Genomic DNA, 15,930 nt, shown 5'->3' on the forward strand with positions numbered 1-15,930 from the left:
TTTTTAGAAATGACTGGTGAAGTTGGCACAACCAAACTCCAGAAAACGTAAAGCAGGCTTGACTTCCCAGAAATTGCTTTTGGCTGGCTTTAGCTGCATTCCCCAGGATCACGATCAGCAGTAGATATTTGCAGGTTTTGCTCTGCATCCTCAGCCTGCCCAGGTGTTGTTCAGTGTTTCAGCAGTGGAGAAGACGATGGATATTTTGCTAAACCTCCTTTCAAACAACAAAACTTGGGTTAGCACGACAGAAAAGAAGAAAAGAAAATCTTCGCCAGTTAGAACAGAGCCAGATTCCCACCATTTCCCCCTCCACTTTTCTTTCTTTTCTACATTTAGAGGTAAAGCTTCCATCTCCAAAAGCTTCCATCTCTCACTTCCTGATGTAGCCATTTGCTACCCTTTAGCCTTGACTGCCACGCATCGGACTGCTCTCCGTGTGGGGCTGGGGATGCTCAGCCTGGAAAGAGAAGGGGGCTGGCGAGGCCTCCCTGCAGCTCTAGGAAAGATGGGCACAGAGAGGAGAAGCCTTTCAAATGCAGGAGTGAGCTTGAAGTTGGATCTAATGAAGCTGCTCTTTTCCACTCCGGCTGCTGGGGCACTGGCCCAGGCTGTGCACAGAGGCTGGGGATGCTCCATCCTTGGCAACATCCAAGGCCAGCTGGGAGCGGGGCTCTGAGCAACCTATTCTGGGCGAAGATTGCTCCGCTTGGAACAAGATGGTCCCTTCCAAGCCCAAGCACCCAGGGATTCCATCATTCATTCTACAGTCTCCGTTGTCTACTTCAGCCTGGGCCTGAACTCCTGGCGGTGATGTCACAGTGCACGCTCCAGCTAGAACTTCCAGCATCCAGCAACGGCCACAACACAACCCTTGGCTCCTTGTGCCAGCACGCTCTTCATTCACCCTGCTCCAAGCCTACCCCTGTCACCTTGTTGCCACCTGCTCCCTGATTCCCCCAGCAGTCCCCAAAGCTCCCCATCGCTTGGATTTTGCTCTCCATCCCTGCAGGATGTCTGCATTTGTTCCAAAAGAGCTATGGTACTATTCCACGGAGGCGGACACCCCGCAGCTGCCTGGCTGGGCTGCAGCTCTGTGGGACAGGGTGGGAAATTTTGCTACCTCTGCAGGCTGGCACAGACGGAGAGGAGGAGACGGACGTCGATACACAGACTGATAGAGAAGAAGCCATGGAAGTGGACGGAGAGGATACTGGAGAGGAAGAGATGGATGTGGATATGTACGAGACAGAGGAAGAGATGGAGGTGGAAACGAAAGATTATATTGAAGAGATGGATATTGATCTAAAAGACAAGGAGGAAGACATGGTCTTGGGATGAAGACCGATGCCAGCAGCAGAACAGGCAGGTGCTCCCCACAGGCAGAGTGGGGCCCCTGCTGCCAGCCTGGGGCCGGGCTGGGCACTCCCTGCTCAGGGACACGCTAGCCCATGCACTGGATTCTGCTGGCCATCCCTGGCCTGGCCTGGGCTTGCTGTGGGCCACACAAGCCCTGTTCCAGTGCCTGGGCCACAGCCCCCAGCCAGGCTCCCTTCTGGCAGCAGAGTCCCACTGGGCCAGTGTCCCAGCCCGGCAGCACATGGAACACCCTTCCGTGCCTGACTGCACTGACCGTGCTACTTGTTTTTCTTGCAGGACTTAGGGACATCACAGACACAGATGCCACCCTGCTGTACATACGTTTTACAGTTGTTGTGTTCAGGATAGAGGTTTTAGAGTTTGTTTAAGTTGTCTGTAAATACGTTTCATAGAGTTTTGTTAGAGCTGTTCTCAGGTAAATAGGTTCTATAGTTTGTTGTTGTTGTTGTTGTTGTTACCAATATTCTTACAGTGTAAATATGTGGTGTAGTTCATTCTTGTTCCTTTTCTTCTACAGATAAACAGTCTTTGATTTTCACACCCCAGTTCTCTTTGCATTTTCTTCGGGCACGTTTGCAAAGCTATGGGTTGTTTCGGGAACAATGTTTGCAGGACTCTAAAAAGAGTATCAAAACCGCTCTGCCACACTCTCAGCTGCTGCTGCTGCCCCAAAAAGCACTGGCTGGCTTTGCTCACACAATCACAGTTGTGGTGGCATTTCTACCACACCACAGGACAGCGATGTTTTCCCTCTTCTCCTGGAAATAGCTACAGCACTTGTGGGTAGCAAGGCAAACATGAGCCTCTTTTAGTGGCCCTTGAAATTGGACATGTGAAATGAGGTACACAAAGCCACAGGCCAGCTGAACCTGGCATCTCTGAATGGGTCTTTACATTCTTCCCAGGAAGATGAATGGCAATCACTATTTTGGCAGGGAGGAAAGTGCATCAGCTAGCAATTTGCTGTAGAAAATGTGCTTTCTGCTCCTCTCACAGCCAAAACTCCTACCCATTTCTTGGAAGTCCTTCTTAGATAAGGACCGTGTTCAACTGAGTGACAGTGAAGCCAAATGGCAATGCCGCAATCAATTGTCCTGTACACAATCTCCTTCATCCACGTGGAAGGTTACTCACGGGCACACAAGAGGACGGAAGAAACCCAAATGCATCGTTGGACATAATAAAGTCATACGTGTTGAGGGATGAAGAAATCTTGCAGAGATATGGAAAGCTGCCCTGAAAACCCAGTTTCGGGAGAGCCTGAGCTCTTTTGTGCTTCTAGGCCTGAAGATGCTCAGCAGCTTTCCCAGATGCTCAGCAGGCAGTAGGATTGTGCCTGAATCTGGCTCTGGAAATGCCAGTGCCTCAACTGAGAGCTGTGGCAATGATTTCCATTGCATGGAGAGGGGCCACAGTCCTGCAAGAGTCTTTCAGCAGAGCAAACAGCAGCCTGGAGGGTGGGCAGTGCTGCATCTGGACCACTGCATGCTCATCCTTCACCACAATGCAGAGCTGCCATGGATCACTTTTTCCATTTCTGCTGTTGGATATGTTTTGGAGAAGTTGTTCTAGGTGGCTTTGGATGGTGATCCAAGTAGGAAGCAGCCATTCGCCTGCTGTGATATCCTTACAACTAGTCCTAACTTCTCATTGCCTTTGGTTTGATTGGGGGTGTTTTATCTGTTTGTTTGATTGGTTTCTTTGGGTTGGTTTCTTTGTGTTTTTCTCTCTTTTGCTTGGAGTTTCTTTTCCTTTTTTAGAAATGACTGGTGAAGTTGGCACAACCAAACTCCAGAAAACGTAAAGCAGGCTTGACTTTCCAGAAATTGCTTTTGGCTGGCTTTAGCTGCATTCCCCAGGATCACGATCAGCAGTAGATATTTGCAGGTTTTGCTCTGCATCCTCAGCCTGCCCAGGTGTTGTTCAGTGTTTCAGCAGTGGAGAAGACGATGGATATTTTGCTAAACCTCCTTTCAAACAACAAAACTTGGGTTAGCACGACAGAAAAGAAGAAAAGAAAATCTTCGCCAGTTAGAACAGAGCCAGAGTCCCACCATTTCCCCCTCCACTTTTCTTTCTTTTCTACATTTAGAGGTAAAGCTTCCATCTCCAAAAGCTTCCATCTCTCACTTCCTGATGTAGCCATTTGCTACCCTTTAGCCTTGACTGCCACGCATCGGACTGCTGTCCGTGTGGGGCTGGGGATGCTCAGCCTGGAAAGAGAAGGGGGCTGGCGAGGCCTCCCTGCAGCTCTAGGAAAGATGGGCACAGAGAGGAGAAGCCTTTCAAATGCAGGAGTGAGCTTGAAGTTGGATCTAATGAAGCTGCTCTTTTCCACTCCGGCTGCTGGGCCACTGGCCCAGGCTGTGCACAGAGGCTGGGGATGCTCCATCCTTGGCAACATCCAAGGCCAGCTGGGAGCGGGGCTCTGAGCAACCTCTTCTGGGCGAAGATTGCTCCGCTTGGAACAAGATGGTCTTTAGGGTCCCTTCCAAGCCCAAGCACCCAGGGATTCCATCATTCATTCTACAGTCTCCGTTGTCTACTTCAGCCTGGGCCTGAACTCCTGGCGGTGATGTCACAGTGCACGCTCCAGCTAGAACTTCCAGCATCCAGCAACGGCCACAACACAACCCTTGGCTCCTTGTGCCAGCACGCTCTTCATTCACCCTGCTCCAAGCCTACCCCTGTCACCTTGTTGCCACCTGCTCCCTGATTCCCCCAGCAGTCCCCAAAGCTCCCCATCGCTTGGATTTTGCTCTCCATCCCTGTAGGATGTCTGCATTTGTTCCAAAAGAGGTATGGTACTATTCCACGGAGGCGGACACCCCGCAGCTGCCTGGCTGGGCTGCAGCTCTGTGGGACAGGGTGGGAAATTTTGCTACCTCTGCAGGCTGGCACAGACGGAGAGGAGGAGACGGACGTCGATACACAGACTGATAGAGAAGAAGCCATGGAAGTGGACGGAGAGGATACTGGAGAGGAAGAGATGGATGTGGATATGTACGAGACAGAGGAAGAGATGGAGGTGGAAACGAAAGATTATATTGAAGAGATGGATATTGATCTAAAAGACAAGGAGGAAGACATGGTCTTGGGATGAAGACCGATGCCAGCAGCAGAACAGGCAGGTGCTCCCCACAGGCAGAGTGGGGCCCCTGCTGCCAGCCTGGGGCCGGGCTGGGCACTTCCTGCTCAGGGACACGCTAGCCCATGCACTGCATTCTGATGGCAATCCCTGGCCTGGCCTGGGCTTGCTGTGGGCCACACAAGCCCTGTTCCAGTGCCTGGGCCACAGCCCCCAGCCAGGCTCCCTTCTGGCAGCAGAGTCCCACTGGGCCAGTGTCCCAGCCCGGCAGCACATGGAACACCCTTCCGTGCCTGACTGCACTGACCGTGCTACTTGTTTTTCTTCCAGGGCTTAGGGACATCACAGACACAGATGTCACCCTGCTGTACATACGTTTTACAGTTGTTGTGTTCAGGACAGAGGTTTTAGAGTTTGTTTAAGTTGTCTGTAAATACGTTTCATAGAGTTTTGTTAGAGCTGTTCTCAGGTAAATAGGTTCTATAGTTTGTTGTTGTTGTTGTTGTTGTTGTTGTTGTTGTTGTTGTTACCAATATTCTTACAGTGTAAATATGTGGTGTAGTTCATTCTTGTTCCTTTTCTTCTACAGATAAACAGTCTTTGATTTTCACACCCCAGTTCTCTTTGCATTTTCTTCGGGCACGTTTGCAAAGCTGTGGCTTGTTTCGGGAACAATGTTTGCAGGACTCTAAAAAGAGTATCAAAACCGCTCTGCCACACTCTCAGCTGCTGCTGCTGCCCCAAAAAGCACTGGCTGGCTTTGCTCACACAATCACAGTTGTGGTGGCATTTCTACCACACCACTGGACAGCGATGTTTTCCCTCTTCTCCTGGAAATACCTACAGCACTTGTGGGTAGCAAGGCAAACATGAGCCTCTTTTAGTGGCCCTTGAAATTGGACATGTGAAATGAGGTACACAAAGCCACAGGCCAGCTGAACCTGGCATCTCTGAATGGGTCTTTACATTCTTCCCAGGAAGATGAATGGCAATCACTATTTTGGCAGGGAGGAAAGTGCATCAGCTAGCAATTTGCTGTAGAAAATGTGCTTTCTGCTCCTCTCACAGCCAAAACTCCTAGCCATTTCTTGGAAGTCCTTCTTAGATAAGGACCGTGTTCAACTGAGTGACAGTGAAGCCAAATGGCAATGCCGCAATCAATTGTCCTGTACACAATCTCCTTCATCCACGTGGAAGGTTACTCACGGGCACACAAGAGGACGGAAGAAACCCAAATGCATCGTTGGACATAATAAAGTCAGACGTGTTGAGGGATGAAGAAATCTTGCAGAGATATGGAAAGCTGCCCTGAAAACCCAGTTTGGGGAGAGCCTGAGCTCTTTTGTGCTTCTAGGCCTGAAGATGCTCAGCAGCTTTCCCAGATGCTCAGCAGGCAGTAGGATTGTGCCTGAATCTGGCTCTGGAAATGCCAGTGCCTCAACTGAGAGCTGTGGCAATGATTTCCATTGCATGGAGAGGGGCCACAGTCCTGCAAGAGTCTTTCAGCAGAGCAAACAGCAGCCTGGAGGGTGGGCAGTGCTGCATCTGGACCACTGCATGCTCATCCTTCACCACAATGCAGAGCTGCCATGGATCACTTTTTCCATTTCTCCTGTTGGATATGTTTTGGAGAAGTTGTTCTAGGTGGCTTTGGATGGTGATCCAAGTAGGAAGCAGCCATTCGCCTGCTGTGATATCCTTACAACTAGTCCTAACTTCTCATTGCCTTTGGTTTGATTGGGGGTGTTTTATCTGTTTGTTTGATTGGTTTCTTTGGGTTGGTTTCTTTGTGTTTTTCTCTCTTTTGCTTGGAGTTTCTTTTCCTTTTTTAGAAATGACTGGTGAAGTTGGCACAACCAAACTCCAGAAAACGTAAAGCAGGCTTGACTTTCCAGAAATTGCTTTTGGCTGGCTTTAGCTGCATCCCCCAGGATCACGATCAGCAGTAGATATTTGCAGGTTTTGCTCTGCATCCTCAGCCTGCCCAGGTGTTGTTCAGTGTTTCAGCAGTGGAGAAGACGATGGATATTTTGCTAAACCTCCTTTCAAACAACAAAACTTGGGTTATCACGACAGAAAAGAAGAAAAGAAAATCTTCACCAGTTAGAACAGATCCAGAGTCCCACCATTTCCCCCTCCACTCTTCTTTCTTTTCTACATTTAGAGGTAAAGCTTCCATCTCCAAAAGCTTCCATCTCTCACTTCCTGATGTAGCCATTTGCTACCCTTTAGCCTTGACTGCCACGCATCGGACTGCTGTCCGTGTGGGGCTGGGGATGCTCAGCCTGGAAAGAGAAGGGGGCTGGCGAGGCCTCCCTGCAGCTCTAGGAAAGATGGGCACAGAGAGGAGAAGCCTTTCAAATGCAGGAGTGAGCTTGAAGTTGGATCTAATGAAGCTGCTCTTTTCCACTCCGGCTGCTGGGGCACTGGCCCAGGCTGTGCACAGAGGCTGGGGATGCTCCATCCTTGGCAACATCCAAGGCCAGCTGGGAGCGGGGCTCTGAGCAACCTATTCTGGGCGAAGATTGCTCCGCTTGGAACAAGATGGTCCCTTCCAAGCCCAAGCACCCAGGGATTCCATCATTCATTCTACAGTCTCCGTTGTCTACTTCAGCCTGGGCCTGAACTCCTGGCGGTGATGTCACAGTGCACGCTCCAGCTAGAACTTCCAGCATCCAGCAACGGCCACAACACAACCCTTGGCTCCTTGTGCCAGCACGCTCTTCATTCACCCTGCTCCAAGCCTACCCCTGTCACCTTGTTGCCACCTGCTCCCTGATTCCCCCAGCAGTCCCCAAAGCTCCCCATCGCTTGGATTTTGCTCTCCATCCCTGCAGGATGTCTGCATTTGTTCCAAAAGAGCTATGGTACTATTCCACGGAGGCGGACACCCCGCAGCTGCCTGGCTGGGCTGCAGCTCTGTGGGACAGGGTGGGAAATTTTGCTACCTCTGCAGGCTGGCACAGACGGAGAGGAGGAGACGGACGTCGATACACAGACTGATAGAGAAGAAGCCATGGAAGTGGACGGAGAGGATACTGGAGAGGAAGAGATGGATGTGGATATGTACGAGACAGAGGAAGAGATGGAGGTGGAAACGAAAGATTATATTGAAGAGATGGATATTGATCTAAAAGACAAGGAGGAAGACATGGTCTTGGGATGAAGACCGATGCCAGCAGCAGAACAGGCAGGTGCTCCCCACAGGCAGAGTGGGGCCCCTGCTGCCAGCCTGGGGCCGGGCTGGGCACTCCCTGCTCAGGGACACACTAGCCCATGCACTGGATTCTGCTGGCCATCCCTGGCCTGGCCTGGGCTTGCTGTGGGCCACACAAGCCCTGTTCCAGTGCCTGGGCCACAGCCCCCAGCCAGGCTCCCTTCTGGCAGCAGAGTCCCACTGGGCCAGTGTCCCAGCCCGGCAGCACATGGAACACCCTTCCGTGCCTGACTGCACTGACCGTGCTACTTGTTTTTCTTGCAGGACTTAGGGACATCACAGACACAGATGCCACCCTGCTGTACATACGTTTTACAGTTGTTGTGTTCAGGATAGAGGTTTTAGAGTTTGTTTAAGTTGTCTGTAAATACGTTTCATAGAGTTTTGTTAGAGCTGTTCTCAGGTAAATAGGTTCTATAGTTTGTTGTTGTTGTTGTTGTTGTTACCAATATTCTTACAGTGTAAATATGTGGTGTAGTTCATTCTTGTTCCTTTTCTTCTACAGATAAACAGTCTTTGATTTTCACACCCCAGTTCTCTTTGCATTTTCTTCGGGCACGTTTGCAAAGCTATGGGTTGTTTCGGGAACAATGTTTGCAGGACTCTAAAAAGAGTATCAAAACCGCTCTGCCACACTCTCAGCTGCTGCTGCTGCCCCAAAAAGCACTGGCTGGCTTTGCTCACACAATCACAGTTGTGGTGGCATTTCTACCACACCACAGGACAGCGATGTTTTCCCTCTTCTCCTGGAAATAGCTACAGCACTTGTGGGTAGCAAGGCAAACATGAGCCTCTTTTAGTGGCCCTTGAAATTGGACATGTGAAATGAGGTACACAAAGCCACAGGCCAGCTGAACCTGGCATCTCTGAATGGGTCTTTACATTCTTCCCAGGAAGATGAATGGCAATCACTATTTTGGCAGGGAGGAAAGTGCATCAGCTAGCAATTTGCTGTAGAAAATGTGCTTTCTGCTCCTCTCACAGCCAAAACTCCTACCCATTTCTTGGAAGTCCTTCTTAGATAAGGACCGTGTTCAACTGAGTGACAGTGAAGCCAAATGGCAATGCCGCAATCAATTGTCCTGTACACAATCTCCTTCATCCACGTGGAAGGTTACTCACGGGCACACAAGAGGACGGAAGAAACCCAAATGCATCGTTGGACATAATAAAGTCATACGTGTTGAGGGATGAAGAAATCTTGCAGAGATATGGAAAGCTGCCCTGAAAACCCAGTTTCGGGAGAGCCTGAGCTCTTTTGTGCTTCTAGGCCTGAAGATGCTCAGCAGCTTTCCCAGATGCTCAGCAGGCAGTAGGATTGTGCCTGAATCTGGCTCTGGAAATGCCAGTGCCTCAACTGAGAGCTGTGGCAATGATTTCCATTGCATGGAGAGGGGCCACAGTCCTGCAAGAGTCTTTCAGCAGAGCAAACAGCAGCCTGGAGGGTGGGCAGTGCTGCATCTGGACCACTGCATGCTCATCCTTCACCACAATGCAGAGCTGCCATGGATCACTTTTTCCATTTCTGCTGTTGGATATGTTTTGGAGAAGTTGTTCTAGGTGGCTTTGGATGGTGATCCAAGTAGGAAGCAGCCATTCGCCTGCTGTGATATCCTTACAACTAGTCCTAACTTCTCATTGCCTTTGGTTTGATTGGGGGTGTTTTATCTGTTTGTTTGATTGGTTTCTTTGGGTTGGTTTCTTTGTGTTTTTCTCTCTTTTGCTTGGAGTTTCTTTTCCTTTTTTAGAAATGACTGGTGAAGTTGGCACAACCAAACTCCAGAAAACGTAAAGCAGGCTTGACTTTCCAGAAATTGCTTTTGGCTGGCTTTAGCTGCATCCCCCAGGATCACGATCAGCAGTAGATATTTGCAGGTTTTGCTCTGCATCCTCAGCCTGCCCAGGTGTTGTTCAGTGTTTCAGCAGTGGAGAAGACGATGGATATTTTGCTAAACCTCCTTTCAAACAACAAAACTTGGGTTAGCACGACAGAAAAGAAGAAAAGAAAATCTTCGCCAGTTAGAACAGAGCCAGAGTCCCACCATTTCCCCCTCCACTTTTCTTTCTTTTCTACATTTAGAGGTAAAGCTTCCATCTCCAAAAGCTTCCATCTCTCACTTCCTGATGTAGCCATTTGCTACCCTTTAGCCTTGACTGCCACGCATCGGACTGCTGTCCGTGTGGGGCTGGGGATGCTCAGCCTGGAAAGAGAAGGGGGCTGGCGAGGCCTCCCTGCAGCTCTAGGAAAGATGGGCACAGAGAGGAGAAGCCTTTCAAATGCAGGAGTGAGCTTGAAGTTGGATCTAATGAAGCTGCTCTTTTCCACTCCGGCTGCTGGGGCACTGGCCCAGGCTGTGCACAGAGGCTGGGGATGCTCCATCCTTGGCAACATCCAAGGCCAGCTGGGAGCGGGGCTCTGAGCAACCTATTCTGGGCGAAGATTGCTCCGCTTGGAACAAGATGGTCCCTTCCAAGCCCAAGCACCCAGGGATTCCATCATTCATTCTACAGTCTCCGTTGTCTACTTCAGCCTGGGCCTGAACTCCTGGCGGTGATGTCACAGTGCACGCTCCAGCTAGAACTTCCAGCATCCAGCAACGGCCACAACACAACCCTTGGCTCCTTGTGCCAGCACGCTCTTCATTCACCCTGCTCCAAGCCTACCCCTGTCACCTTGTTGCCACCTGCTCCCTGATTCCCCCAGCAGTCCCCAAAGCTCCCCATCGCTTGGATTTTGCTCTCCATCCCTGCAGGATGTCTGCATTTGTTCCAAAAGAGGTATGGTACTATTCCACGGAGGCGGACACCCCGCAGCTGCCTGGCTGGGCTGGAGCTCTGTGGGACAGGGTGGGAAATTTTGCTACCTCTGCAGGCTGGCACAGACGGAGAGGAGGAGACGGACGTCGATACACAGACTGATAGAGAAGAAGCCATGGAAGTGGACGGAGAGGATACTGGAGAGGAAGAGATGGATGTGGATATGTACGAGACAGAGGAAGAGATGGAGGTGGAAACGAAAGATTATATTGAAGAGATGGATATTGATCTAAAAGACAAGGAGGAAGACATGGTCTTGGGATGAAGACCGATGCCAGCAGCAGAACAGGCAGGTGCTCCCCACAGGCAGAGTGGGGCCCCTGCTGCCAGCCTGGGGCCGGGCTGGGCACTTCCTGCTCAGGGACACGCTAGCCCATGCACTGGATTCTGATGGCCATCCCTGGCCTGGCCTGGGCTTGCTGTGGGCCACACAAGCCCTGTTCCAGTGCCTGGGCCACAGCCCCCAGCCAGGCTCCCTTCTGGCAGCAGAGTCCCACTGGGCCAGTGTCCCAGCCCGGCAGCACATGGAACACCCTTCCGTGCCTGACTGCACTGACCGTGCTACTTGTTTTTCTTGCAGGACTTAGGGACATCACAGACACAGATGCCACCCTGCTGTACATACGTTTTACAGTTGTTGTGTTCAGGATAGAGGTTTTAGAGTTTGTTTAAGTTGTCTGTAAATACGTTTCATAGAGTTTTGTTAGAGCTGTTCTCAGGTAAATAGGTTCTATAGTTTGTTGTTGTTGTTGTTGTTGTTGTTGTTGTTGTTGTTACCAATATTCTTACAGTGTAAATATGTGGTGTAGTTCATTCTTGTTCCTTTTCTTCTACAGATAAACAGTCTTTGATTTTCACACCCCAGTTCTCTTTGCATTTTCTTCGGGCACATTTGCAAAGCTGTGGCTTGTTTCGGGAACAATGTTTGCAGGACTCTAAAAAGAGTATCAAAACCGCTCTGCCACACTCTCAGCTGCTGCTGCTGCCCCAAAAAGCACTGGCTGGCTTTGCTCACACAATCACAGTTGTGGTGGCATTTCTACCACACCACAGGACAGCGATGTTTTCCCTCTTCTCCTGGAAATACCTACAGCACTTGTGGGTAGCAAGGCAAACATGAGCCTCTTTTAGTGGCCCTTGAAATTGGACATGTGAAATGAGGTACACAAAGCCACAGGCCAGCTGAACCTGGCATCTCTGAATGGGTCTTTACATTCTTCCCAGGAAGATGAATGGCAATCACTATTTTGGCAGGGAGGAAAGTGCATCAGCTAGCAATTTGCTGTAGAAAATGTGCTTTCTGCTCCTCTCACAGCCAAAACTCCTACCCATTTCTTGGAAGTCCTTCTTAGATAAGGACCGTGTTCAACTGAGTGACAGTGAAGCCAAATGGCAATGCCGCAATCAATTGTCCTGTACACAATCTCCTTCATCCACGTGGAAGGTTACTCACGGGCACACAAGAGGACGGAAGAAACCCAAATGCATCGTTGGACATCATAAAGTCAGACGTGTTGAGGGATGAAGAAATCTTGCAGAGATATGGAAAGCTGCCCTGAAAACCCAGTTTGGGGAGAGCCTGAGCTCTTTTGTGCTTCTAGGCCTGAAGATGCTCAGCAGCTTTCCCAGATGCTCAGCAGGCAGTAGGATTGTGCCTGAATCTGGCTCTGGAAATGCCAGTGCCTCAACTGAGAGCTGTGGCAATGATTTCCATTGCATGGAGAGGGGCCACAGTCCTGCAAGAGTCTTTCAGCAGAGCAAACAGCAGCCTGGAGGGTGGGCAATCTGTACCACTGCATGCTCATCCTTCACCACAATGCAGAGCTGCCATGGATCACTTTTTCCATTTCTCCTGTTGGATATGTTTTGGAGAAGTTGTTCTAGGTGGCTTTGGATGGTGATCCAAGTAGGAAGCAGCCATTCGCCTGCTGTGATATCCTTACAACTAGTCCTAACTTCTCATTGCCTTTGGTTTGATTGGGGGTGTTTTATCTGTTTGTTTGATTGGTTTCTTTGGGTTGGTTTCTTTGTGTTTTTCTCTCTTTTGCTTGGAGTTTCTTTTCCTTTTTTAGAAATGACTGGTGAAGTTGGCACAACCAAACTCCAGAAAACGTAAAGCAGGCTTGACTTTCCAGAAATTGCTTTTGGCTGGCTTTAGCTGCATTCCCCAGGATCACGATCAGCAGTAGATATTTGCAGGTTTTGCTCTGCATCCTCAGCCTGCCCAGGTGTTGTTCAGTGTTTCAGCAGTGGAGAAGACGATGGATATTTTGCTAAACCTCCTTTCAAACAACAAAACTTGGGTTAGCACGACAGAAAAGAAGAAAAGAAAATCTTCGCCAGTTAGAACAGAGCCAGATTCCCACCATTTCCCCCTCCACTTTTCTTTCTTTTCTACATTTAGAGGTAAAGCTTCCATCTCCAAAAGCTTCCATCTCTCACTTCCTGATGTAGCCATTTGCTACCCTTTAGCCTTGACTGCCACGCATCGGACTGCTCTCCGTGTGGGGCTGGGGATGCTCAGCCTGGAAAGAGAAGGGGGCTGGCGAGGCCTCCCTGCAGCTCTAGGAAAGATGGGCACAGAGAGGAGAAGCCTTTCAAATGCAGGAGTGAGCTTGAAGTTGGATCTAATGAAGCTGCTCTTTTCCACTCCGGCTGCTGGGGCACTGGCCCAGGCTGTGCACAGAGGCTGGGGATGCTCCATCCTTGGCAACATCCAAGGCCAGCTGGGAGCGGGGCTCTGAGCAACCTATTCTGGGCGAAGATTGCTCCGCTTGGAACAAGATGGTCCCTTCCAAGCCCAAGCACCCAGGGATTCCATCATTCATTCTACAGTCTCCGTTGTCTACTTCAGCCTGGGCCTGAACTCCTGGCGGTGATGTCACAGTGCACGCTCCAGCTAGAACTTCCAGCATCCAGCAACGGCCACAACACAACCCTTGGCTCCTTGTGCCAGCACGCTCTTCATTCACCCTGCTCCAAGCCTACCCCTGTCACCTTGTTGCCACCTGCTCCCTGATTCCCCCAGCAGTCCCCAAAGCTCCCCATCGCTTGGATTTTGCTCTCCATCCCTGCAGGATGTCTGCATTTGTTCCAAAAGAGCTATGGTACTATTCCACGGAGGCGGACACCCCGCAGCTGCCTGGCTGGGCTGCAGCTCTGTGGGACAGGGTGGGAAATTTTGCTACCTCTGCAGGCTGGCACAGACGGAGAGGAGGAGACGGACGTCGATACACAGACTGATAGAGAAGAAGCCATGGAAGTGGACGGAGAGGATACTGGAGAGGAAGAGATGGATGTGGATATGTACGAGACAGAGGAAGAGATGGAGGTGGAAACGAAAGATTATATTGAAGAGATGGATATTGATCTAAAAGACAAGGAGGAAGACATGGTCTTGGGATGAAGACCGATGCCAGCAGCAGAACAGGCAGGTGCTCCCCACAGGCAGAGTGGGGCCCCTGCTGCCAGCCTGGGGCCGGGCTGGGCACTCCCTGCTCAGGGACACGCTAGCCCATGCACTGGATTCTGCTGGCCATCCCTGGCCTGGCCTGGGCTTGCTGTGGGCCACACAAGCCCTGTTCCAGTGCCTGGGCCACAGCCCCCAGCCAGGCTCCCTTCTGGCAGCAGAGTCCCACTGGGCCAGTGTCCCAGCCCGGCAGCACATGGAACACCCTTCCGTGCCTGACTGCACTGACCGTGCTACTTGTTTTTCTTGCAGGACTTAGGGACATCACAGACACAGATGCCACCCTGCTGTACATACGTTTTACAGTTGTTGTGTTCAGGATAGAGGTTTTAGAGTTTGTTTAAGTTGTCTGTAAATACGTTTCATAGAGTTTTGTTAGAGCTGTTCTCAGGTAAATAGGTTCTATAGTTTGTTGTTGTTGTTGTTGTTGTTACCAATATTCTTACAGTGTAAATATGTGGTGTAGTTCATTCTTGTTCCTTTTCTTCTACAGATAAACAGTCTTTGATTTTCACACCCCAGTTCTCTTTGCATTTTCTTCGGGCACGTTTGCAAAGCTATGGGTTGTTTCGGGAACAATGTTTGCAGGACTCTAAAAAGAGTATCAAAACCGCTCTGCCACACTCTCAGCTGCTGCTGCTGCCCCAAAAAGCACTGGCTGGCTTTGCTCACACAATCACAGTTGTGGTGGCATTTCTACCACACCACAGGACAGCGATGTTTTCCCTCTTCTCCTGGAAATAGCTACAGCACTTGTGGGTAGCAAGGCAAACATGAGCCTCTTTTAGTGGCCCTTGAAATTGGACATGTGAAATGAGGTACACAAAGCCACAGGCCAGCTGAACCTGGCATCTCTGAATGGGTCTTTACATTCTTCCCAGGAAGATGAATGGCAATCACTATTTTGGCAGGGAGGAAAGTGCATCAGCTAGCAATTTGCTGTAGAAAATGTGCTTTCTGCTCCTCTCACAGCCAAAACTCCTACCCATTTCTTGGAAGTCCTTCTTAGATAAGGACCGTGTTCAACTGAGTGACAGTGAAGCCAAATGGCAATGCCGCAATCAATTGTCCTGTACACAATCTCCTTCATCCACGTGGAAGGTTACTCACGGGCACACAAGAGGACGGAAGAAACCCAAATGCATCGTTGGACATAATAAAGTCATACGTGTTGAGGGATGAAGAAATCTTGCAGAGATATGGAAAGCTGCCCTGAAAACCCAGTTTCGGGAGAGCCTGAGCTCTTTTGTGCTTCTAGGCCTGAAGATGCTCAGCAGCTTTCCCAGATGCTCAGCAGGCAGTAGGATTGTGCCTGAATCTGGCTCTGGAAATGCCAGTGCCTCAACTGAGAGCTGTGGCAATGATTTCCATTGCATGGAGAGGGGCCACAGTCCTGCAAGAGTCTTTCAGCAGAGCAAACAGCAGCCTGGAGGGTGGGCAGTGCTGCATCTGGACCACTGCATGCTCATCCTTCACCACAATGCAGAGCTGCCATGGATCACTTTTTCCATTTCTGCTGTTGGATATGTTTTGGAGAAGTTGTTCTAGGTGGCTTTGGATGGTGATCCAAGTAGGAAGCAGCCATTCGCCTGCTGTGATATCCTTACAACTAGTCCTAACTTCTCATTGCCTTTGGTTTGATTGGGGGTGTTTTATCTGTTTGTTTGATTGGTTTCTTTGGGTTGGTTTCTTTGTGTTTTTCTCTCTTTTGCTTGGAGTTTCTTTTCCTTTTTTAGAAATGACTGGTGAAGTTGGCACAACCAAACTCCAGAAAACGTAAAGCAGGCTTGACTTTCCAGAAATTGCTTTTGGCTGGCTTTAGCTGCATCCCCCAGGATCACGATCAGCAGTAGATATTTGCAGGTTTTGCTCTGCATCCTCAGCCTGCCCAGGTGTTGTTCAGTGTTTCAGCAGTGGAGAAGACGATGGATATTTTGCTAAACCTCCTTTCAAACAACA

This window comes from Cyanistes caeruleus, chromosome 15 (assembly GCF_971803275.1).
Source record: "Cyanistes caeruleus chromosome 15, bCyaCae1.hap1.1, whole genome shotgun sequence".
Taxonomy (NCBI): Eukaryota; Metazoa; Chordata; class Aves; order Passeriformes; family Paridae; genus Cyanistes; species Cyanistes caeruleus.